Below are 27,057 nucleotides of genomic sequence, written 5' to 3'. Positions count from 1 at the left end.
GGAGCCCCCTTGATGAGCTCAACCACCCCTCCCATTCACTAGTCAGGCTAGGGTCATCAGTCGCATCACAGGGGGTGGAGCCAGCATTGTGTGGGGAAAACCCAGCCCTATTCAGGACCCAGGTGCACCCCTCCCCTCACATCAGCATGCTAATCTCAACACTCAGCACTGGGCAGACCCATCCAGACATCCTGGAGCCAACTGGATTCAAGCAAGCCGGGCAGAAGACGGCTGAAATGCCAGAAACCATTCCTCTGAAACTTGTTTCCGGTCCAGGGAAGGCATGGCTTGGCAGTTCGGGCTGGACTGTTCCCATGAGGCACAGGGTCAAACTGATTTGCATATGGCCTTGTCTGAACTGGGGTGGCAGAGTGAGCTAAAGAATGGTGATGGATTAAACCCAGATCTGTTGACTGGGTGTGAGTGTTTGATTGGTGTAGATGCTCCGTCCATCACTACCCCCTTTTGTACCAGTACATTTATGTCAGGCAGTCACGCAGTGATCATCTTGGTGAAAAATGTAGGAAATCTATGCCTTTGGAAGCTAAAGGCACATAAAGTACCAGTTCAATATATAGTTCCTACAGTTTCTTAAGTCTGTTTCTTAATTCATTGTGTGAGCCTTCATAATGCCGCGCTTGTCATCTTTCCCGCAAGACATTTTCATTTTATACCGAGCACGAGAAAAACTGTAATTTCATGTATTACTTGAATCAGTCTCTATGTATGCGAGATTACACTTGCTTGATGAAGAACATTAATACAGCCATAGTTTCAATGATCATTTGGTCTTTCCTCTTCAGCTAAAACTAAACCTAGTTCACTCTATTGAAAGCACTTTTACTAATACAAAAAAGTGTGGTATTTCTCAAATTGAGGGCTGGAGATCTTTCTCAGTTCAGTATTAAGAGACAAAAAATACACTCAATATTATCTTATTTTTTGTGAACTTTGATTGAACTAATGTGGCCTATCTGCAAATTAGGACACGCAGAAGTTATAACTATTTGGGTCTCAGGTTATGGGAGGGGGCAAAACCCACAGCCCATCTGAAACATATAAGGAGTAAGGGGGCCTGTATCATACACAGCTTGAGAAATCTCAATCAATGTCTACAGAGTGCGACTGCCGAACCCATCTTGAAAGCTTTAAAAGCAAAATGAGTCCCCTCTCTTAACCACGGCGACCTAGCCTTCCCCAAAGCCCTCACTAAGTTCCTCATAAACCACCAAATTTCTGCCTATAAGAAGGTGCTAGAACTTCCACGACAGGCCAGGAAAGCAAGAGTAAGGTTGGAGCTGGGTCTCACCGTCCGTACATCAGCGGCTTATGGGATATTCTAAAATACTATATTAGCACCCTACGTGCTCCAGTAATCTCCCTGAAAATACAAATTAAAACAATCTTTGAAGAAGGAGGATCTGCATGGCAGGGTCAGCTGGCAGTAGCCATATAATCACTAGAAATAGATGCTCAAAATTTGCACAATTTAAATATTCCAGTAACCGCATGGGAAAGAACAGTCAATACACAGTTTAAGAAAATATCCTATGAAAGAGATCTGGCAAGCTTACACCATCAACCCAATCTCTCAGCACTGGACACTTCCTACACAGTGGGCAAACCACTGCCTTACTTTGAGCAAGCACTGACAGTCCTGGAAAAAAATCCCCTATATGAGACTTCTCGCACTGACTAGCGTGGATTTTAGCAAGCCTGGGTCCGGATGGATAATTCAGCTGAATCCTGGCTCCATCTGCTGTGCTGCTGCCCAAAGCTATCTAGCGAGTGGCACCGACTGGTTCTTCCCATTTGGAGGTCTCACAGCCTTGTACGATGCAGAGAAGCCTCAGACCAGTGTTTCGCTGCTAAAACAGCTCAAACAGTTGCGCGGTTAGGTAAATTTACAGAATCAATCCGGGCAGCACCCTCACAGAAAATAGAGTCACAAAAAAGAAACCAACTGGCTATCAAGCAAGAGAGACTTTGACAATACTCCCCGCTAAGTTTTATGCACTTGAACTTTATTGCCAGTTTGGATAAACTGTTTATAATGTTTTAACTCTCTTATAGTTTGCAGCAAGTTGTGCGGGATTTTACCTCTTTTCCTCTTTAGATTATTGTAATGATAGTATATAGTAACGATTTTAAGTAAAATTGGGCAATAAAGCTTAACCCCCAGTAATGCGACATATCCATAAACAAAAAGGTTTGGATTATGTGAAAAGGTACATATTTACTTCTTTGTAAGTGTCTAGATGTAAGTTCCTTCTTTTTGGAAGCTTTTGCTGTTATCACACAACATTATGATGTTATATAAAAATATGGGATATTGATATTAAGATTAATAAACTTGTCTTTCATAACACATATTTGGGAGTCATCATAAATAATCAATTGAACAACTCAGAGAGAGATAGATGGGACAGAGCACAACAGCTCAAACAGATCCAGACTGCGATTCATGTTTGAAAGCTACCTGGACTGATGAAAGTACTAGGCGGCCATACAATATTTATGTGCTAACCAAATACCACAAACATTTATAACAATAAGATAAGAGGTAATATCATTTTGAATTTTGAAAGAAAATAAAGGATAGTCCTGCTTGGTTGTATGTCAATACAGCGCGGTGTTTACACCGCACTACCATTACAACGCTGGTTTTACAACGCAAGTCGTTACCACGACTTGCGCTGTAGGGTGCTAGACTTAGGAATAGTAAGATTTACTAATCCAACACCAGCCTACGTACAGTAGGGAAGGTGTTGGAATAGTAAATCTACTATTCCTTAGCCTAGAGCGCCCTCCAGCGCAAGTCGTGGTAACGACTTGCGTTGCAAAACCAGCGTTGTAATGGTAGTGCGGTGTAAACACCGCGTCGTAATGGATGTTCCCCGTCCTGCTTATACTAGAAACTGTGGACGGAAATTGTTGGAACTCAGATTTTTCTCTGTTTGTGATTATATTGCCTCTCATCTTATTGTTATAGTTGTTTCTGATTTGTGGCCATGTGACAGCTGGCCATTTGATGTGAGCAAAATAGAATTTGGTACTTGTATGTGACCATACTGGGTGGTGCAGTAGCTTATACCTAGCTGCCATTCTTTGTTTAAAATACCACAAACATATCTGATGCAATTAGGTGGTCTAACATGACCAGTGCAGATGGCAAGCATCAGGGCTGTGATCTTGGGTTGGCTGTTTATGCCTCCAGCATGAAGGTTTTACTGATCTTCAGAGCAGTGTGAATTCCATTTGGTATCATGTGACATCAACCGCAGCCAGTGCAGGTAAGAGTGGTGGGACGGCGGGCCCGGTGGGGCAGTCGGGCAGTGTGGGGGATTTTGACAGATGATGACAAGGGAAAATTAAATAAATAATTAGTTTTCCCTTGCCATCGTCCGTCCGTACAGTAGGGCAGCTGAGCAACAGGACAGCAGAGCAGCAGGGCATCAGAACAGTCCTTTATGCAGCAGCTCAGCAGAGTAATCCCTTTTCTGAGTTTTCCACAGGTCCCAAGCGATCTGAAGAGTGAGTCTGGTGATCACTTTTTATCCCTGGTGCCTTCTTTGAAGTGGGAGAAACTTTTGGAGGCTTCCCCCACAGTAGTGTCTGGAGTACTGTCTCCCTTTCCTTTATCCAGCCTGGCAACAGGCACAACAGGCTACAGTGAAATTATTTTCTTATGAGTATGGCCCAGCCTCTTGATGTGTAAGTGCAAGTGGGGCTATGCACTGTTCCCCTACCCAGTCAGTGATGGTCCCTTCAGTCACAAAAGTCCCTCTGTTTTGTGAATGTCTGGGAGGAATATACAAAGGCCAACTGCAACTCACTCCTAGCCACGTGACGCAGGAACTGGCTACAGGCACCAAATGGTTAGGGCACAAAAATGTAAACTTTCTAAAAGTGCCAATTTTAGAATTTTGTGACTTAAAATCTGACTCTACCATTAAAGCGGATTTTGAATTACAATTTCTCAGATTCCAAAGTTGACTTTCCTACCTGCTCTCAATCAAAAGTTAGTACTTATTAAATGTACTAAGGTAACCTAATGCTATCCTATCGGAGAGGTAGGCCTCACAGTTGTGAGCAACAAATTTGTGAATTTTTCCCTACCAAGTCATGTAAAACTTAAAAATGCATGTCCAACTTTTTAATTACAATGCGCTCAGCCTTATTGGCTGTTTAAGGTCTACATTAGGGGTGACATATGTATTAAAAAAGAAGGATTTAAGTTTGGTAAAGGAGTTTTTTGCCAGAACAAACTGCCAGTTTACAACTGTTAGCAGTCTGCAATGGCAGGTCTGAGACATGTTTTACAGGGCTACTTCAGTGGGTGCCTTAATAAGTGCTGTAGGCCCACCTGTAGCTTTTATTTTACAGGCCTTAGTATATGATTTACCACTTTACCTGGGACTTATACGTTATGTAAATATGCTAATCAGGTGTAATTTAATTTTACCATGTTCCAGAGAGTCAGTACAAGCACTTTAGCACTGGTTAGTAGTCAGAAGGTGCACAGAGTCCTAAGGCCAAAAAAAAAACAACATATTCAGACAGCTAGGAGGGTGAAGGCAAAGTTTTAAGGGAAGACAACGTAAGACTGGTGGGTTTAGCAACAATTAATTGGCATTAACACAATTTTAATATAATTCATCTAGATGTACAATTTGATAGTTTTGGCTTAAAATATGTTCAATGTAGCGATCACTAACATTTGCATCTTTGATGGTGGTGGAAGACACATAACAATATTATATCTCCCTATTTGTGCTTATTGCTTGATAGAATATCATGAAATAGAAAAAAACATGTCCATCTGTGAGAAAGTGAATTATAAAGTGAGGTGGATAGACGTCCAAAAGAAGTAATAAGGTCACTATCTTGTTAGGTCCAGTAAAGATTCTACTAATTTATACCTGAGATCAGCCCCTGGTAGGTATTGCACAAAGTAGATTAAGAACATGCGTAAAGTATTTAGAAGAACGACAGAAGTTAAAAATTTGAAAACACCACACAAAACAAATCCTTTCTTTAAATTTAAAAAAGCATAAAATAATTGAATGGAAACAATTACACCCAAAAAACAAAAATCCAATAAGTGGAGATACAATTTTTTTAAATTTTAATGCAAAAAGTAATAAGTGCCAACGAGGGTCAACTGGTCACAGTAGATGAGGACCGAAGCATGATTTGAGGCTGACAGTGACGGAGCACAAATCAGAAACACCAATCGGGTGTGACCAATTAGGACATTTTTCCTTGGGACTTAGGCCTGATTTATAACAGAGACGGAACACTATCACAATGGCAATGAAGTTCCCTCTCCACCAGGACTATGTCCTGACTAAGGCCCCCTGAGATAAATTTAGGCAGACCATAGTTTGACGATGACAAAGTCTACTCTGTCTCTGCCTTGGTCAAACTCTTCTGATGGCGTAGTGGAGTAAGGGCTGTCAGAGGTTTGGCTGTATGTCAGCCCGTCTAATTTAGATGGACGGACATATAGCCATTTTTCAATGCCCGTCACTGCCAGGGAAAATCTGGATCTAAGGACACTGAAAAGTGCTCAATGTCCCCCTCATCATGGGAGGAAACTCACATGGTCAGGAAGGAACTGCTTTTCTTATTTTCAAAAACAAAATTCTTTATTGAGATATTCATTTTCAAAACTAAAGGTAACTTTAATGTACGGCTCTGTCATGTTTGATAGAGCTATCCCTAGAAAGTTACAATGCATTGGCACTGACAGCTGTAACAATGGTTCCTGTCAATGGTTGAAATGTCTTTTGAACCAATAGTGGCCAATAATTTCGCAGGTGGCACCTCCGTCAGGGCAACAGATTAATTGACTCCATCACCCTGACAGAGGACTAGCCATCCACCAAGTGATAAATCAGACCCTTAGGCTGTATCCGAGAAGGGTTCTATGAGCCCAGGTAGGCACTGGCCGAGGTCCCTATAAGGCCATTGGTTTACGGTGGAAAAACTTTGACACAGAAAATTCAAAATGTGTGCCCAGGGAAGTCCCATCGCCAGCAGGACACTTTTGACAGCTCAAGTTTTTTACGTGTGAAGACGTCACTTCTTTGGGGCTCAGATTCCTACAGCGGGGCAAGGTTGCAGCTGTAGCCAAAGAGAGCTACATAAGGATTTTTCCTACACGGGTACTTTTTGTACACTACCAAAAAAAGTTTGAAATGGAAAGTATCACATACTATTTGACATTTTCAATTTTCATATTACGTCTATTTTTAACGAACTCATTTTCAGATTAAATTTATGCTAAATGATTTTGTCCATCATCTGAGGTAGTTAATTTTGAGCATGAGTATCTATCGTAATACATTAATTGTAACTCAGAACTCTTTTTTTAAAGTAAGATTTTCAAGGGAAAAATAGGAAAATATGTTCATACATTCATTTAATTGCCACCAGATAGTTATGAAGCCCAAAAAAGCATTAGAGCTTTTTTTGATTTGCCTTGTTTTTTACAAGAGTCACTTTCATTAACATTGTTATTAACTGAGGAGGGTGAAAAGAAATGTGTGAGGGGCAATTAGTAAAAGTGAATGCTACCATTCAAACAGAATGACTCTCCTTAACATAGCACATGTATCAAAATTATACACTTTCAACTAAAGTGATATTTTTATTCACAGACATTCCCTTGCAGACTATCATGTGAAATAAGTCGGCAGAAGAACATCTTGGGATTCCTGAACACTTTGAAGGAAAGTTTCCAGCACATCAAAACACACCAAATTGTCAGAAGTTTTATTCATAAGAGATGAAGACAAGACATTGAAAATATTTATTTTATTTATCTTCAAAAAATATTTAAATATTGCTGATATTTTTATAACAAATAACATTTATTTTTATATTGTTCAATATTTTTACTTTTTTATTCAAATATACAATAATAAACATATTTAGTAATTCACAGAACTATTACATTAAAAAATATTGCACAAATGTAAATGTATGCAACAATCAATAGACATTTTGTAGAATGAAGCAGAAAAAAGAGAAATTAAAGTGCATTTTGCTAATATATGCTTCATATGAATTCAGCCGTAATGGGATTCCGAGATATTTTGATCTGTAAATGGCCTTAAAGAAATACAAATTCAAATATTAAACACTCAAAATTCTCTAATTTAGGGCAATGTCATATGATGTGAGATCAGTTTGCCATTTCTATCGATTGACATAAATATCAATTAAAATAACTTTGTAATTGATCTTATTTAGAAACTATAGAGTTTGATAAAGCATCCATTTTGAATAAAATAGCATTTTACGAAAACTGGCATCTGTTAAAATGGCAAAGCTAATTCTGTTTACTTTATTCCAGATTTCTAGAGATAAAACATTATCTTCTACCTTGGCACATTATTTAGAATTTTTCAAGTATATATCTGATTAATATTAAATTTTCAATTCCAAATCCCTGCCAATCTTGATACCGGATTTTTAACTAAATCGGCGACTAACTCTGTGTTACAAAGCATCAAGAAAGGTATTGATATTCATTAGTATAAGATATATAGTATTCTACACCCCTGGAAGCCAATCTTGACCTGAAGCTTCTGTTGGTATTAAGAGTGATTTACAATTTAGATCATAAATAGTCTCAACTATTGATGCACAAATATTGTTTTGGTCAATTTTGATAGCACCATTGCAACTCTGGTAGCAGGTTTTTGGCTGGGTGGGGGGGAATTACATAATATAACATTTTAGATTTACTAACTTTGTAGCCTTCCAATGGCAAGAAAAAAAAGAAAACATCAAAATCTCTCTCATACATTTATATATCTAGTTTTCAAAATAGCATTATGTCATCTGTGTAAAGTTAAGTTTGTCCTGCCCTTCTGTAAAAAAGGAAGAAGGATGATATCACTTCAAAAGGATAAAGCGAATGGCTCTATAAAAAAAGGTAAATTAAATAGGTGAAAGAGAGCACCCTGGTCTACTGCTTAGCTGGACTTTGAAAGTACCTATGTCAGATGACTTTCAATATAAATGTAGCCTCTGCCCATTTATAGATATTTTGCAAGAGTTGAGAGTGAAAACCAAGTTTTTGTTAAATATAATAAAGAATCCACAAGGCCATGAGGTCAAAGGCCTTCTCAAAATCCAGTAGAAACATAGCTGGGATTTGATATGTAAGGAAAATATCAGGAGCTTCTATTACATAATCTGTATTAGCACATACACCTGACCCAGACTTACCATGTTTGTACTTATGAATTCAAATATACTCTACCATATTGGCCATATTTGCAATTAGTTTTATTAGAATTTATATTCACAATGTAAAAGAGAAATCATGCAATATAAACGCAAGTCCTAAGGATGACTGACTTTTTTTAACTGGCAGTAATAGCTATATTAAATAAAGGAGGTTATGCAACAGCAGCCAAAATAAAATTAGCCAGTTTTAGCAAATTACATTTTAAAACATGCGAAAATACCATAACAAATTCTGCAGGATAACTGCCTAGTCTTCACACTTTACCATCAGGTAAATGAACAAATATTTCTTCACGCTCTTCCACTCGAAAAAGGTTCCAAGATAGAAATCATATCTTTTTGAGTGAGGCATGGAATAGGAAGTTGATTGAGGATCACTTTCATTTTTATTTTGATCGACTGCTTTGGTTTGGTTGTAAATCTGTTTATAGTGTTCGAAATAGCAAAACAAAATCCTCATGAGTAGCACAATCACACCAGTTCTCGAACATTTTAAAGTAATGATGGCACTTTTAGAAATTGTCTTTCTGTCAAGCCCTAAATCTATCCACGTTATCATTTTCTTCATAAATCCTTTGGGGATATCTAAATTTGCTTACATAGAACTTGGCATAATATTGCTCCTGTATTAGAATATACAATTTTCTAGAGCTATTTTATTTGCGTTGAACTATAAATCAAAAAATTTTTCATATGCTTTCCTGATGTGCTTCAAGTTCATGCATTGATGATTTTCTGGAGGTAATATCATAAGAAATTATTTCTGCTCGCATAGACACTTTTAAGGCATTCCGAATCATATCTACTTCAGCATTGCCTTCATTATGACTAATAAATTCAGATATCTCTGATTTTTAGGCATGAATCCAGGCTTTATTTTTCAAAAAATATTTTATTAAATGCCTACTTTCTAGAATCTTTAAAAATGAGAGATATTCAACTTAAGAGTGGAATGGTCAAAGAAGCCATTTGAAAAAACAAAAAAACACTCAGACCTAATTAAAGAAGGGTTGTTCAAAATCAGATCTTTTGGATAAATGTCCAGAACCCTCAATATACTTGGCTTCTGCTGTTTCCGAATTGGCATTATAGACTTTGCTGGAGACCAAAGAAAATCAAATTGTCCTCCAATAATGTAGAAACCATCGCATTGGACCGCTAACTATTTTCTCTACTGATGAGGGAAGTTATCCCGAAACCCGAGCCATGTCTCGGGCGATATCCAAAAACCCGGGACATGTATCGAGTCTAGAGATCATCAGTTCAACAAGTACCTACTTGCACCCACTGGGGTGAACCACTCAAGAACTCCATGTACCAGAGTCCTTAGGGGCGATCCGGAGGAGGGGCTAGCGGTGTGCGGTCCATTGCGATTGTGTCTACAAATTGGCTAACTTGAGCTTTGAGCCGACGTGCTCCTGGACGACGCACCTGCGTGCCGGTTCGGGCATTGAGGACTTTGACGGTTGCTTGGCGGCCTTCTCTTCCACCCCTAACTATTTTCTCTACTGATGAGGGAAGTTATCCCGAAACCCGAGCCATGTCTCGGGCGATATCCAAAAACCCGGGACATGTATCGGGTCTAGAGATCATCAGTTCAACAAGTACCTACTTGCACCCACTAGGGTGAACCACTCAAGAACTCCATGTACCAGAGTCCCTAGGGTCAATCCAGAGGAGGGGCTAGCGGTGTGCGGTCCATTGCGATTGTGTCTACAAATTGGCTCCCTTGCGCTTTGAGCCAACGGGCTCCTGGACGACGCACCTACGTGCCGGTTTGGGCATCGAGGCCTTTGACGGTTGCTTGCGGCCTTCTTTTCCACCCCTAACTATTTTCTCTACTGATGAGGGAAGTTATCCCGAAACCCGAGCCATGTCTCGGGCGATATTCAAAAACCCGGGGCATGTATCGGGTCTAGAGATCATCAGTTCAACAAGTACCTACTTGCACCCACTGGGGTGAACCACTCAAGAACTCCATGTACCAGAGTCCCTAGGGGCGATCCGGAGGAGGGGCTAGCGGTGTGCGGTCCATTGCGATTGTGTCTACAAATAAGCTCCCTTGAGCTTTGAGCCGACGGGCTCCTGGACAACTCACCTGCTTGCCGGTTCGGGCATCGAGGCCTTTGACGGTTGCTTGGCGGCCTTCTCTCCCACCCCTAACTATTTTCTCTACTGATGAGGGAAGTTATCCCGAAACCCGAGCCATGTTTTGGGCGATTTCCAAAAACCCGGGACATGTATCGGGTCTAGAGATCATCAGTTCAACAAGTACCTACTTGCACCCACTGGGGTGAACCACTCAAGAACTCCATGTACCAGAGTCCCTGGGGGCGATCCGGAGGAGGGGCTAGCGGTGTGCGGTCCATTGCGATTGTGTCTACAAATAGGCTCCCTTGAGCTTTGAGCCGACGGGATCCTGGACAACGCACCTGCTTGCCGGTTCGGGCATCGAGGCCTTTGATGGTTGCTTGGCGGCCTTCTCTCCCACCCCTAACTATTTTCTCAACTGATGAGGGAAGTTATCCCGAAACCCGAGCCATGTTTTGGGCGATTTCCAAAAACCCGGGACATGTATCAGGTCTAGAGATCATCAGTTCAACAAGTACCTACTTGCACCCACTGGGGTGAACCACTCAAGAACTCCATGTACCAGAGTCCCTAGGGGCGATCCGGAGGAGGGGCTAGCGGTGTGCAGTCCATTGCGATTGTGTCCTCCAATAATGATCCTGCCTGTGACCGATAAAAGTGATTGGAAGAGATTAAGGAACCTTGGTAATTGTCAATTGGGGCATAAAACCTGACTAAAAGTCAGCCAAATGGATGAAAGTGTGCACTTAACCCAACAACAGTGGTTCCCCTTTATCATACTGCCAGTTAGGGATTTCACTGCAATGATACTTAGTGATAAAAATCGCCAAACCCCTGTGTGCCGCACTGGCAGAGGAAAACATCTAAAAGCCATTCATGGTTTAAGCACAGTGAATCTCGATAACCTAGAAGTGGGGAGTTGGGTTTCTTGAAATAAAGTAATTGATGGACCATACAACACTTGATACAACGACACAGTGAAAACACCCCAAAAAGGCTCCACACCAGTTTAGAAAACTAGATTCTGAATGTATAAATAAAGCAAGACGAAAATGACAACCATTCATCCAGTAGAAGCCAAGATATGAATTTAACAAATTAAATGCAAAATATAGCACTTAGAAGCAAGTAGCACCGAAATAGTTAATTGGTCACACTAGACCTGGACAAAGTCAAGAGTTGAGTCCAACCACAATATTGAGTGGGCGGAATACAGGACCCATTCAGACAGCGGAGTTAAGGTACCTTGAATCTGGTCAATGATCCCCACGTAGGTGAGGTGTTGTCCTGACTTTCGCGATGCCACTGCAGTGATGCAATGCGTCCATGAGCAAAGCATCAGTTCTGAAGTGCCCCAGTTGTGGATGCAATACACCGGGTTTCTCCACGCTGTAGAGGTGATGTGTCGATCTTCTCCATGCAGTGCCGGAGATGCTTCTGTTCTGAAGCGGTGGTTCAGAGTGCGCTGTGGCAGTTTCGAGTGCAATGTGCTGGTCCGGTTCCTGCAACAGTGGAAATTCATAGATTCTGCTCTCGCAGCAGAGTATGAGTGGTGCCACTGGAGCAAACCCCTAGGTTCACTTCCAAGAGTACTGGGCTGGGGTGGCCTCTTGGCAGGACAGAAGCAGATGTGCCCAAAGGTTGGAACAAGAGCGTTGTAAGTTTTTTCTGTCCCTGAGAATAAGGCAGCAGGAACCAACTTAGGCAACTGGAGGCAAGTCAGCAAGCCCTTGGAGTGACTCTAATTTTAAGTGCTGCAGGTCTAGTTCTTCTTACTCAAGCAGAGAGAGAGCAGTGGCAGCCGGGTGTCACAGCAAGGCACAAGTTCAGCAAACAGCACTTACCTGCAGAGTGGCAGTCCTTGAGCAGCACAGCAGATCCTCATCTTCTTCGCAGAGTCGTCACAGATCCAGAAGTGTACTGATTTGGTAGTGCAAGAGATCCAGTATGCATACTCAGTGGTGCCTTTGAAGTGTGCGGGACTTTAAAGTAAGCTTTGAAGTGCACACAGGCTCCCCCTTCCTGGCCAGGCTCTAGACACACTACAGAGGGGCAATCAATTGTTTGTGTGGGGACAGGACACAGCCCTTTCAGGTGTAAATATAAGCTCCTCCCTCCCATCATGCTCAAAATAGCTTATCTGCATGCAATTAACCGCTCAGGCAGACCTAACCTTACTTGGTGTGTGACTGTCTAGAGGTAATGCAGGAAGCCAGCTGTCACCAACCCCAGATGTGTGAGACAAGCAGAAGGTGCAAAATGGCTAAAGTACGTCAATGGCAGCTTTCTAAAAGTATGCAAAAGAAACAATTGATGAACGGAATGCTGGACTAAGCAAACATTCACCCCCAGTCACAAAGATCTTGGTTTAATCCATCATTCTTTTGCTCACCCCACCACCCCAGTTTGGGCCCAGCCATATGCAAATCAGTCTTGACCCTGTTCCTTATGAGAACAGTCCAGCCCGAACTGCCAAACCAGGTCCTCCCTGGACTGAAAACAAGCATCCTGGGACCTGTTTCAGGGCATCACCCTTCATCAGCCAGGTTAGCTTGAAGCGAGTGGTTTAGTGAGTACAGGACCCATGTCGGGGCATACCATTCCAACTTAGGGCGACATATGCAAAAGAAACAATTGATGGACGAAATGCTGAACAATGTAAACATTTACCCCCAGTGACAAGGAAAATCCATCATTCTTTTGCTCACCACACCACCCCTGTTTGGGCCCAGCCACATGCAAATCAGTCTTGACCCTGTTCCTTATGGGAACAGTCCAGCCCGAACTGCCAAGCAAGGTCCTCCCTGGACCAGAAACAAGCATCCTTGTACCAATTTTAGGGCATCACCCTTCATCAGCCAGGCTAGCTTGAATCCAGTGGTGTAGTGAGCAAGGGACCCATGTCTGGGCATACCCTTCATACTTAGGGTGATATATGCAAAAGAAACAATTGTCCATCAATGGTTCTTTTTGCAGCTGTCCCCCGAGTGGGAAGGACATGCCTAGACGTGGGTCCTGTGCTCTCCATTACACTGGAATCAACCTATCCTGGCTGATCAGGGGTGAAACCCCAAAACTGGTACTAGGATGATTGTTCTTAGTCCAGGGAGGACCTGGCCTGGCACTTTGGGATGGACTGTTCCTATTCGGCGTAGGGACAAGACTGATTTGCATATTGCTGGGTTCAAACTGGAATGGCAGGGGGAGCAAAATAAATGATAGATTTAGGCCTAGATCTCTGTATTTGGGTGAATGAATGACATTGTTCGACATTCTGTCCATCAATTGTTCTTTTTGCATTTGTCACCTGAGTAGGACGGGTATGCCTAGACATGGGTCCAGTGCTCTCCATGCCACTGGAATCAAGCTACCCTGGCTGATGAGGGGTGATACCCCGAAACCGGTCCTAGGATGCTTGTTCCCAGTAGAGGGAGGACCTGGCCTGGCAGTTGCGACTGGACTGTTCTCATTGGGCGCAGGGCAAGACGGATTTGCATATGGCTAGGTTCAAACTGGAATTTCATGGGGAGAAAAAAAACGATAGATTCAGGCCCAGATCTCTGTACTGGCGTAAATGTATGACATTGTTCTGCATTCTGTCCATAAATTGTTCTTTTTGCATTTGTGACCGCGAGTGGAACAGGTATGCCTAGACATGGGTCACATGCTCTCCATGCCACTGGTATCAAGCTATCCTGGTTGAAGAGGGGTGAAACCCTGAAACCTGTCCTAGGATGCCTGTTCCCAGGCCAAGGAGGACCTGGCCTGGCAGTTCCGGCTGGACTGTTCCCATAAGGAACAGGGTCAAGACTGTTCAGTTCAGTTTTAATTGGAAAAAAGTATTCAAACTGTTGCTCCTGGCCCTAAAGCCATTCCTTTACATATGTGTGCACTTTCTGCGAGTGATTTCTTGTTTCTTCAAATATTGTATCTCATAGGATGTCAGTACTGATTTAGGATCATTTTTTGTACCTGCTTTGGTGACAGTGTCAGCTACGTAAATTAAATCTGGAACTGGAAGATAATTCGCCTCATATATATCTAATATGTTGTATATCACTGATACAAATATTAATGTCCTTGGGTGCTAGGATACAGTCCTGTTAGACACGCTGGACCAGGCAAATCTCATCGTATGGTTCAGACATTTCCTAACGATGTGCATGGGAACACACTGATGCAAAACAATTTAGACCTGCATCCATTGGCCTCTACAGTAGTAAGTAAATTGATGCATTTGTGTAATGTTGAACTCTCAAGCAAATGTTAATACCTGTGGACCTAGGAAATGTATTGTTCCCAGATTGTTGGTGACTAAGAAAAAAACCCATAAAATTATTTTCATACTTAGATGTAAACATTTTTTAAAGTGTGCCATTAAAGATCAGCAGGAGAGAAAGGTTTTGCCAGATATGAGCGATCGAGAATGACCTCAGAGGTAGAGATTCTAAATTAGAAATTGGCTCTTTTGAAACAAAGAAGGCCCGATTCCCAAAGATTATGCTATGATTCACTCTTGTATCCTGAATTGCAGCAGTAAGCATGGCATACTTGAGCTTTACTGTTAAAACGTACGAGCAAGCCAAGTGTACTATGATAAGTCATATATACGTATTCACCAATCTTTGTGAGTCGGGACAAGCGATCATATGTCACATTTATTGGTACTTGTAACAGAAGGGAGCAGAGAAAAGACACTGCACCAGGAAGAAAGCGCAGGATCAGGGTAGAATTTGGAGAAGGATACCAAGGAGGAACAAAGAACTGGATCTCGGAGCACTGTAAGCAGTCTGCAAGGACCATGTCAACAGTGGGGTAGCAAATGGGGAACAGGGAAAAATATCAATGACAATGAAACTTCACTAAGCTATTGTAAGAACTGTGGACCTGATTACGACTATGGCCCAGTTGCGCCCACTATCCGCTGGCACAGCTGTGCCAAAGCTGCGCAACGATTGCTAACCTGAACAAGTTCAACTCGCGCAGGCAGACAGTCCTTTTGCCTTTCCCGTGGCGGTGCCAGAAAAACAGACACCGCAATGGTAATGGTAACAATGTTTCAGCACAGCATGGACGTGATATCCATGACGTGCTGCAACTGGGGGTGCAAGCAGACGGGGCACATGTTGTGCCTCTCTGAATACATCCCCATGGGGGGATGGGCAGCATAGGGGCCCTATAGGCCCCCCTTTGTTCATCCACCTCCAGCCTTTTCATGGAGGGGAGCCCGCCATGAAATGCCTGGTGGTGGAGAAACTCGTAATATGCTCAGCTGGACTGGCCAGTCTAGCTCAGCACGTCACATTGGGCCTCTTCCTCGCCAGTGCCAGGGAACGGTGGCTTCATGGTGCTGCCGGCGGTCCACCGTCAGAACGACTTTGAAAGTTGTAATCTGGCATACACTTGTAATTAGCCCCTACAAATTCGCAAACTAATTGAACTTGATGTGTCTGTAGATTCAGATATCTGTAAAATTAATATAGAATATAGAAAGTTAATGCGTTTAAGAGCCAGTTTGCCACAATACCAGTAGGAACCGCCACAAATAATGCATAGTTAGGAGAAATAACACTTCTGTGTTCTTTAGCCGAGTAGCACCGCGCTTACACAGATACATATAAACATTTACTTTTCCCCAAAAAATAATGTCGGTTAGAGAGACTTTATTAGTATAATGAATTACTCAAGGCTTGGCTCTTTGATGGAGACTCAGCGTCCAGATACCCCTAAGGGTGACAGTGTCGCTCTTTCCACATGGTGTTTGATTGATTGGTTGACATTTAAAAAGTGTGAGTTGTACAAGAGCAAAATATTTTCATGTAGATTTCAGTGCAGTATGCCCTACAGCTGGTGTGGAGTACATGAATATGTTCCCCTGGTATACTGATTGAAAGTACTTAGGAAGGGCAAGGTTTGCTGTGCTGTAGAGATATATACGCACGTATAGAAATCATGGTTTTTAGTAATATGTTAATAAGACTGCATATCTATAAGCCAGTGTGCAGTAGCCCACATATGCATTTCTGTTTAATATTTTTGAAAATACAGCTTTTAGTGTTGCATTTCTAAAAAAACCCTGTGAATCTACGCTAAAAACACAACCTTCTCTGCAACTGCGCCATTACTGTGTTGCTGTATTGCCCAGCCAGCCAGTCTCTAAATGTACCTTAATACACATGGAGTTTGTTCTAGTATGGTCGATTGCCTGCATAGCAACATTCAGCCTGCCTAATCTAGAAGCACCGACGTTATACGATAAAAATAGCAATAATTGTACTCGTGGTGCTCTGCAGCACCTGCTGTTTTATTCCACGTCCAGAAATTGCAGCATAATTTACTTTAAAAAAGAAGTCTTTATCTTTCCGTCGTAATTGCTCCATTGAATGACTTGCCCTAGAACGTTTGCTGGCAGGCCCTTGAAATCATGACAAACTGACCTATTTATGGAGCATCATGGAAATTCACTCTGGTGTTACTGCATGGACCTGTCATGGCCTGCCGTAGTTTTAAGATTACCCAGTTCACTCTTGTGTAAATATCCATTCTTACCCCCAATCGAATTATTTCGCTATATTCACAGTGCCAGTTGTGGAGGCAGAAAACTTTAGAAATCTCTCAGTATGTACCTCCGTGCAGGATGATGTTTGCATAACATATAGCTGTTTTACGAACTGAACATTTTATCACTAAAATTGATAGCTGTTCTTTTTATACGATGTATGTGTTTGCTGCCAGGCCAGGGGACCACTTTGTTGAAGTCCAGCTCAAGCCGAAGAACTTCTAGAAATATGTGCGAGACAACCAAATGCTTGCAATAAGCAGATAAAAATATGTTTGACCAATGGAAGTGCAGCAGGGAGGTCTGGAGCACAGGTATAAGTCACACATTGGAGTGGAAAGCTATCACAGCATCAGATCATACAGAAGATGTATAACACAAGCTCCCCAACAGAATAAAACGAGAAAACAAGTCCAGGGTCACGTTATTTTTTTTTTGTTTAAGACATTTTTATTAATATTTTGAAATAAAGAAGAAAAACAATACATATGTTATAAGTATTGGAAAAAAAGTACATAGTAATATGGATAACAAAACATATGTAACAAGGATTAAGTCAACAGTGAGAGGGATAAAAAGAAGAAAGAGGAAGATACAGGAGAAAAAGGAAAGACAAAAGAATATAAGAAAGAAAGGAAAGAAAAGGGGAGGGGAAAAAAAGAGAAGACTAGAATGACAAGTGGGAATAATATAACGCAATCAAGAAGGAGATGCGGAGGAAAGATAAGTGGGAAAGGGGAGCCAACAGGAGCCAACTCTTACAATAACCCACTGAGAACAGGAGCAGCCAGCTACATACAAGAGCCATGGGAAGCCAAGCTTGTGCATCTGCCTGGTCATGGGAAAGCAGCTGCAAGAAGAAATTCTCTGATGAGTGTAAAATACAGTTTTTGTAGATATGAAATCACATTTTCCCTACTCCCATGAAACTCACACACAGATTCAGAAACACAAAAATGCACACACCATGAGAACTGCTTAGCTGCTTAGCTCGTAATTTGGTCTATTTAGATTTCCTATAAGGCCATACTATATACCTTATAATTAATAAGATACCCCTATGCAGGTCTTAGGGTACATTATAATTAAAAATGGGACATGTAGAAAATTCCTTTTACAATACCCCTACAGAGACAAGGCACCAACAGCTATGTTCACTGCAGAATGCACCGGCTTTCAGTTGATGAAAACTAGACTGCAGAATAAATCATGAATTCTGCTATCGCAGATTCGTGAAAAGATAAAGTAAAGTGAAACCACTATTTTTACATTTTGTATTATCGAATTCAATGGTGAAGTAAACTTTTTAATAAATATTTAGGGAAAAAACTTTTACACAATTACCTTTCCCTGCCTGAAGCTCTTAGATTCTAACTTGCATTAGCCTGCAAGACACCACCCTGTTAGTGCTTGACCTCAATGAGATGTGAAAACTGCTCTCAGAGCAGGAGCAATGGCCTGGGTGGGTACGAGGAAGTGTTTTTCTTCTCTTTGCAGGAAGATCAGTTTGAGTGGAACCAGAATCTTCATTAAATTGTAAAGAGACAGATCTTTCACAAGTAAATGTAAGGTGAGACCTGGGGAAGGCAACCCTTTTTTCCCCAGCCAAGCTACTCCCAGGATCAATTTTGAATGAACACAAAGGAGGGGGTTACCCGTTTGTTTGGTCATAACTCTGGGGAAGCAGGCAGACCCTGCTCAAGGGACAACATTTTACTCGATTTTAGATTTCTGGATTATGGTGCACTGTGGGTTATTATCAGGAACAGAAATTGGTGAATAGTGGGTACGGTTGCTCATGGCACCTTTTACCCCATTGCTTAGGATGGAGCCAGGAGTCACGCCCACCCACTAACAAATGCCATCCATCCATAAATGTGGCACCCCTAAGCCCCTTCCTCAGAAAATCTCTGCACCTGTGAAGAACTGAAGACCTATGAGGAGACCTGAAGTTATGGACCTGTTCCCACTTGTACCCCAGGGCAAAGAAGTAGCCTCCAAGGGTTTGTTGGGTGACAAGTGTCCTTTTCCCAGTAGTGCCCATCTGACCAGTTGCAACTGAGACTGGACCCTGCTGGTGACCTCTGCTGGAGAGTATTTTAAACCCATAAAAGCTGTCAGTGGGGTCCTGAGTCCCTTGGGGGTGTCTAACTGGGCTACCAATACTATATCTGAAAAACTGTGAGACTTAAAAACAATTCTGACTTGCAACTGCCAGAGGACCCAAACCAACCACTTGAGTCGATCATACCAAGGTGCAACATTGCTGGGCTAAATAAACAGGTTTCTCCTGCTTGGAGTTTCCCAGCTGCAGCAAATCCATTTCTGCTGCCCCCTGGTGAGAAGGTATACATCCTTGTGGAACTCATTATCGGACATATCCTGCAACTTTACCCCTAAGGAGGATCCCAAGCTCCAAAAAAGAGATTAAGTACAAACAAAGAAATTGCTGACCAGGTGAAGTTGAGAAAAGTATATGGCCAACGAGAGGACTTCCATGGGTGTGAAAATTGAACTTTTCCTGTCTGGAGCTATTCCAGCCAAAACCAACAGCCTCAGCCAGACCTCATCCTACAAATATTTAGCTTTGAGAGGACAACTAATGTGTGACTACAGGGAAAAATATCTGCAGGAGGAATCACTTAGCTCAAATGATGCTGGAGTCGTCGTGTCCAGATCCTGCGCCCAACCCCACAAATGCCCAACCCCTAGCCACAGACAGCTGAAGGCTACATGCACCAGATGTTTGGCTGCCCCTGGCAGTTAGGTGCAGAGACTGGTCTGCACCCAATCACCCAGTTGTGGCCCATTCCCAAACACGCATGACCTTTTGCTGCAGCTAGCGTTGAGTTGCCCTCAGGGCCTGGACTCTAGGGAGGCCTGTGCCTAACCGCCCATAGGCTCCAATCCACTTGCAGCCTCACAGAAACTGTCTTTTAACTGCAAGTGTATGTCTTTCAACCCTGTGACTTAAAAGTGTGGGTTGTGTGAAGTCTTTAAGTGGTTAAGCCCATTGAGGTGAATAGAAAAATGTTAACAGGTATAGCGAGTTAAATCCCTTCAACAAACTATGAAGAACAGCGTTACAATGATTTAATCCGCAATATCATCAATGATGTCATGTGAGATGTTATCATTGATGTAATCAATTATGCCATTTAATATATGTAATGTGTGTAGTTATATGTGAAGTCATAAGCAGTGCATGGTGGGGTGCAAATTATAGTCGACTCACTAAAATATAACTTTTAAATGTTTTTTACACTGAATTGCTAGTTTTTTTAACATAAGCTTAATTCGTATTACTATACCTATTTATAATGTCACTTTACCAGTTGATTTTTGAGTGAATTTCTGAAGTTTTTTTTACGTAAGGTAAGATCTTATAACCATACCTAACTATGATGTCACTTTAGCTTTTATTTTTTTCTGTGAATTTCGTTTTTTTTTATCATATTCATCCAACTCCTCCACTGAGCACAGCTTTTGGCTGTGAGTAGTGGTGGGTTGCCCGCAGGTATTGGCCTCTGGCAAAATTCTCAACATGTGGCAACTCACACAGCTGAAGGCTGCATGCAGCATGGGTGTTAGCTGCCAGCAGATGTTGGGCACAGAGCCAAATGTTGTGTGCAGTGTGGTGTTGTCTACAGGGCCTGCCCATTGTTCAGGCCCTCTACCCAATCCCCCATGGGCAGTCAATCCCACTGGTTGCAGGCTTCAGTCATGCAGAGGGGGTAGTTGGGCACAGGGCATAGCATTCAGCCAGATATTCCCTAATTATAATGTCGTTTTAGCCAATTCATATTCCTTGTTAACACCCACCCTTCAAGTATGTATTTTTTTCATAGTTCCCTGCAGTACCCCTATCAAGCATCACACCCTTGTCCCATGGGACAATGCAAGCTTCACTCAGTAAAGATTGCATGGTCCCACTGAACAATTTCTAAAAGAGGCCTTCCTCCCAGGAGGGCTGCACTAAGTCCCCCGGATGTATTGTGGTACTCACAGTATGAACATTTTTTAGACATTTTTTGGCCCTTGGGTTGGTCTCTCTGCCCCCCCCCCCCCCATGAATGGCAGGGAGTCAGAGTGTTCCAAACCTGTACCCTTATATATCTTCTTTAACCACTTAAGGACATCTGGGCCTTTTTCTTCAAGCTGCAACCAGCCAATCAGATAGTTCCTTCCCACAGACCTGGGACCCAATAGGACTAACAATGAGAGAAATGTCTCTCTTGGCCAATTGGAACCCCTTGTTTTATAAACTTAGAGTACTGTGGGAGTCTCGCAGGACTCCCACCGGGACATTCATCCAAATATACCTATTTTAAAAAAAAACTTTTGAAGCCCACCTTGGGCACCTCTTTAAGCTTTAATTTCTTGAAATGGATAAACATATCTACACCAGATCACAAGAAGCAGGCTTTCTGAGTAAAGTTTTAACTTTCTGACAAATTCGGTATCCTTTCTGTCAGCAATTTATTCTGTATCGGTTCTCCAAATGTCATATGGGATTCAACATTTTGGCAAAGCCCTATTTTGCACCCCTTTTTCTTGTCCCCACTTGATGGATCATCCCAAAATTTTCCAGGAAGGAGCTGAAGTGGATTAACTTCTTTTGACAATTTTTGTGAAGATTTGTCAAACAGCACTAAAGTTATTAGCAAAACAAAACACTTTCTTCCTATGGAAACTCTGACCTAACTATAGAGCAGTCCTTCTCTGGCAAACTTTAATTACAAGAGCTGCTTTTGTTTATTCAAGATTTGCTTTGATGATATTTTACCAATGTTGAGCTGTAATACTGTGTTGGAAATGGTAAAAGGTTTTTGTCATTTTTCTGGCCCGCTTGAGACTGCACATGTGTTGCATGCTGTATCACTTGTGAGAGATACTGTGTTCAATAAGGAGTTGCAGCCCACCCATTATTTAACATTTTGTGATGGGGGGGACCCTGACTCGGGCCCCCCCGATGTACCTACTCATGTATCTCCTCTCTCTACACAGCACACGGAAGCGTGGAAGACAGCCGACATCGTATGCAGTCCAGTGACGGACACCGAGGAGGACTGTTTCTTTAAGGGGGCGGATCCGGATGCAAGACCGGCCCCCTTGGACATGGTAAAACACCCCCAGGAATCCAGACAGGTGTGTGTTACACCCGGAGGAGGCGAGTGGAGACTGGAGAGCGAAGGCGGAGCGGAGTGGAGGTCGAGCGAGGAAGGAGAGGAGTGGAGATATCGAGAGGACGGCGAAGAAGAGGACGGGAAGAAGAAGGAGGACGCAGGCGAGCAGAGAGGAGCGGAGGAGCGGAGCAGGAGAGGAGACCCGACGGACCACAAAGGTCAGAGACCAAGAGAAGGAGCGGAGGAGCCGGAGAGAGACACCCGCGACAAGCCAGGAGGCCAACAGGAAGGCGGATCGCCCAGCCACGCTTCTCGGGAAGTGTGGCTAGGACAGGTACGGTCACGTTTCCTGGGTTGGGCGGGGCGAAGGCGGGACACCCACCAGGGACCATAACCGTGCACTGCTAACCCCTGATTCCCTCACTTTACACCTCCAGGATAGCAGGGTATTTAGTCGCACAAGTGTTCCCTCACTGACCCCCCCCTTTGTGTGGCATACCAAATAGCGGACAGCCCATTAATATTGGTCTCCCTTTTTCTTTACTTTCCATCGGAACCCGGCTCGTGTGCCACAACGGCGGAAGCCAGGACTACGACTCCCAGAAGACAACGGGAGCTAAGAAGGCGAGGACTGGAACGGGAGGCAACGGAAGACGCAGCAAATCCTCTTCCCTTCTATCGCATCCCTGTACAACAGAGGAAATTGTATAAAACAATAAAACCAGCTTTACCCTCTATCCAGGTGTCTGTGGATCTATTAGATATCCCTCCCGAAACCCCACAAGTGGTGGAGAATGCGGGCATAGCGGAGGACACCATCAGGGACACAACGATGGATGAGATGATCCAGGCGCTGATAAAGGGACAGGAGCAGTTGGGGTGGGCGGTAGAGCAGCAGCTTGCCGCCGCCCAATTGGACCGGGATACGTTCAGTCACACCGTGGTGTCACAGCTCGAGGGAATGCGCCCTACAGCCGACCCCGGCAGCCAGCAAGTACGAGAGAACCGACCACCAGCCACACCACCCGGTATTTCTCTGCAAAAGTATGTAACGGGAGAGGATCCGGACGCGTTTCTCACTAACTTTGAGAGAGTGGCCCTGGCGTGTGGATGGCCTCTGGACAAATGGCCGTTTTTCCTGGCACCGCTGTTATCCGGTGAGGCCCAGGCAGCCTATCAGGTTGCCAACAGTACCGGGCAGACCCCGTACGGACAAATCAAAGCGCTTATCCTTGATCATTTGGGGTTGGATGCCGAGGCGTACAGAGTGCGTTTCCGTAAGGAAAGGGGACAAGCGGGGGATAACCCAAAAACATTATTTTTTCGGTTAAAAACCGCAGCACACAAGTGGCTCACCCCGACAACAAGCTCAAAGGAGGAGATCATGGATAAGATCTATCTGGAGCAATACCTCGAGGCCTTTCCATTTGGGACCCAGAGGTGGCTCCGCCAACACTCCAATCTGTCCACCATCCAGGCCATGGAGATGGCAACCACGTATGCCCGCGCCCAGCCCCGACTGCATACGACGGAGCCAGAGAAACCATCCAAACCGGTACCCAGACCAGAACGGAGGATGAGGCCCCCCCCTCGACTGTGGAATGTGGGGGCACATCGCCAGACTATGCCCACAGAAAAGACACCAGGAAGAGCCCATGGATGTCAGCTATCTACCAAAGGCAGTCATGTACTCCGCAGAGCTGGGCGGTGCATACCACGTGAGTGTTCAGGTCAATGGTGTAGCGGTCCGAGCCCTCCTGGATTCGGGCTGCAAGCAATCTGTGATACAGGGATGTTACGTGAGGCCCCTCCAGGTAATGCCAGACGCCGTAGTGTTTATCAAATGCGTACACAGAGATGTTAAGGGGTACCCAGTGGCGTATGTCCCCATATCGGTAGAGGGAAAAGAGACCATGATTGTAAAGGTGGGAGTTTTGGACGCCCTTCCCGAGAATCTTATACTAGGCACTGACAATCCCCACTTCCTGGATCTCTTTAGGGACCGGCTACAGCAGGGTAAAAGAGAGGGTGGGATGGCGATTCCAGCCCTGACCTCCCCGGATCCATGGGAGGGGGATAGGAGTTTCAGGTTTGCACAGGCGAACGACCAAAGCTTATTCAACGCCTGGGAACAAGCCCAGAAGGGAACAGAACGATCTCCAACCCCGATATCCGCGCTTCTTGATTAAAGAGGACCTCCTTTACCGACAGGCCAAACAGGAGGAACCCATGCAGCTGTTGGTGCCAACCTGTTTTCGCGACCAAATCATGTTTTACGCCCACACACATTTGCTTGCAGGCCACATAGGGAGCGAAAAGACAACGCAGAACGTCCTCAGGAGCTTCTATTGGCCAGGGATCTACCACGATATCAAGAAGCACTGTCAAACATGCAACTTGTGTCAAAGGAAAAACACCCACCGGGCACCTGCCGTACCGCTTCAACCTCTTCCCATAATCGGAACCCCTTTCGAGAGGGTCGGTATGGATCTCATCGGACCATTGCCCCAGACCAAGAGAGGACATAAATATGCGCTGGTGATCGTGGATTACGCCACGCGTTTTCCGGAGGCGTTCCCCCTGAAGAATCCAACATCCAGGAACATAGCGGACAAGTTCATGGAGTTGTTCTCAAGGGTGGGGTTTCCCAAAGAAATCCTCACCGACCAGGGAACCCCCTTCATGTCGAGGGTCATGAAGGAAGTATGCGTCTTACTCGGATTACACCAGATAAAAACCTCAGTATATCATCCCCAGATGGACGGTCTCGTGGAGCGTTACAACGGCACCCTTAAGTCCGTCTTGAAGAAAATGTTGACAGTGAACGAGACCGATTGGGACTTGCTTCTTCCTCTGGCCCTATAGGTCATCTGAGGCCAGAAACAAAGCAGCTTAGGGTGCTCCTCCTTTGAGATGCTATATGGGAGGCAACCCCGCAGCCTCCTGGACATGACCAAAGAGGTGTGGGAGAGCGAACCCACGGGAGACACCAGACATCTGTTGTAATACACCCAAAACCTAAAGAATAAACTGGGTAAAATACGCGAGCTGGCATTTGCTCATCTCGAAGTGAGCCAAAGAAAACAACAGGCTCATTACGATAAGGGGAAGAAGTGGAGACAACTCCTAATAGGCGACTGGGCCCTGGTACTCCTACCATCGACTTCGAAGAAATTCCAGAACGAGTGGCAAGGCCCGTACAAGGTAATAGAGACAATCGGGAAAACCACCTATCGATTGCGCATGAGGGGGAGGAAGACACAGATATTTCATATCAATCTTCTAAAGAAGTGGCTGGGAGCAACCCCGGTGTCTTCCCTCCTTGTCGTACCGGGCGCGAAAAACAAGGAAACCACGCTAGGCGAACTGGTAGTCAACGATGAGCTGTATCAAATCGAGCAAGAAGGCCTACAAGAGACCCTACGCCCGTTTAAACCGATCTTTTCTGACCTCCCAGGCCTTACACGGCTGGCAGAACACCGGATAGACACCCCTGAGGGCGTCTCTGTCAAACAACGCCCGTACCGGATACCAGAAGCCAAGATAGAAGCCATACGGAAAGAAGTGGACGAAATGCTTAAACTTGGGGTGATCCGCCCGTCCCGAAGCGAGTGGTCCTCACCCATAGTGATGGTGCCAAAACCCGACGGCAGTAGCAGGTTCTGCATGGACTTCCGGGCCTTGAACGCGGTGTCTACCTTCGACGCATATCCGATACCCCGAATCGATGAGCTCATCAAAAAGCTGGGGGACTCCAAATATATCAGTACCCTGGACCTGACCAAAGGCTACTGGCAGGTGCCCTTGCGGGAAGAGGATAGAAAGAAGACCGCTTTCGCCACGCCCGACGGACTGTATGAGTTCAACGTCCTCCCCTTCGGCTTACATGGAGCCCCAGCAACCTTCCAGAGACTGATGAACGAGGTATTACGTAGGCACCTGAAGTATAGTTCGGCGTATTTAGACAACATTATCATCTTCAGTCCTTCATGGGAAGCACACCTACAACACCTACGGGTCATTCTACAGTAGCTAAGCGACGCAGGCCTACATGTCAATGCCAAGAAATCCAGGGTCGGATTCCAAAAGGTTAAATACCTCGGCTATTTGCTAGGCCATGGGGCTATCGAACCGCAGATAGAGAAAGTGAGAGCAATAACCGACACCCCGTTTCCCAAGAACACAAAGGACATGAGGGCCTTCTTAGGATTAGTAGGCTACTACAGGAGATTCATCCCATCGTTTTCTGATGTGGCAGCGCCCTTGACGGACACTTTGAGGAAGCAACAAAAGGGCATCGACTTCCTCAAACCCACGCCGGCCATGTGGAAGGCCTTCCAGACGCTCAAAAGAGCCATTACCACAAGCCCAGTGTTGACATCTCCGGACTTTACGAGGCCCTTCATCCTGCATACAGATGCCTCGGATTTCGGCATCGGTGCTGTCTTGTCGAAGGACACAAGGGAGGGGGGAGTAAGGCCCATACTGTACATCAGCAGAAAGTTATTCCCTAGGGAGGTGAAATATCCCACAATCGAAAAGGAGTGTCTGGCCATACGGTGGGCCATTGACAAACTACGGTATTACCTGGAGGGACGTCCGTTCGTTCTGTACACCGACCACGCCCCCTTGTTGTGGATGAGCAGGAACATATCGAACAATCCGAGGGTTATGAGATGGTTCCTTGCCCTACAACCGTTCCAATTCCAGGTGCGCCATATGAAAGGAAGGGACAATGTGAACGCGGACTTCCTGTCCAGGGTTCCTCTCCCCGATCGGGAGAATCCTAGGGGGGAGGTGTGTGACGGGGGGGACCCTGACTCGGGCCCCCCCGATGTACCTACTCATGTATCTCCTCTCTCTACACAGCACACGGAAGCGTGGAAGACAGCCGACATCGTATGCAGTCCAGTGACGGACACCGAGGAGGACTGTTTCTTTAAGTGGGCGGATCCGGATGCAAGACCGGCCCCCTTGGCCATGGTAAAACACCCCCAGGAATCCAGACACCCGGAG

The sequence above is a fragment of the Lissotriton helveticus genome, chromosome 7 (genome assembly GCF_964261635.1).
Source record: "Lissotriton helveticus chromosome 7, aLisHel1.1, whole genome shotgun sequence".
In the NCBI taxonomy this organism is placed as follows: Eukaryota; Metazoa; Chordata; class Amphibia; order Caudata; family Salamandridae; genus Lissotriton; species Lissotriton helveticus.
This window is presented reverse-complemented; position numbering follows the sequence as displayed.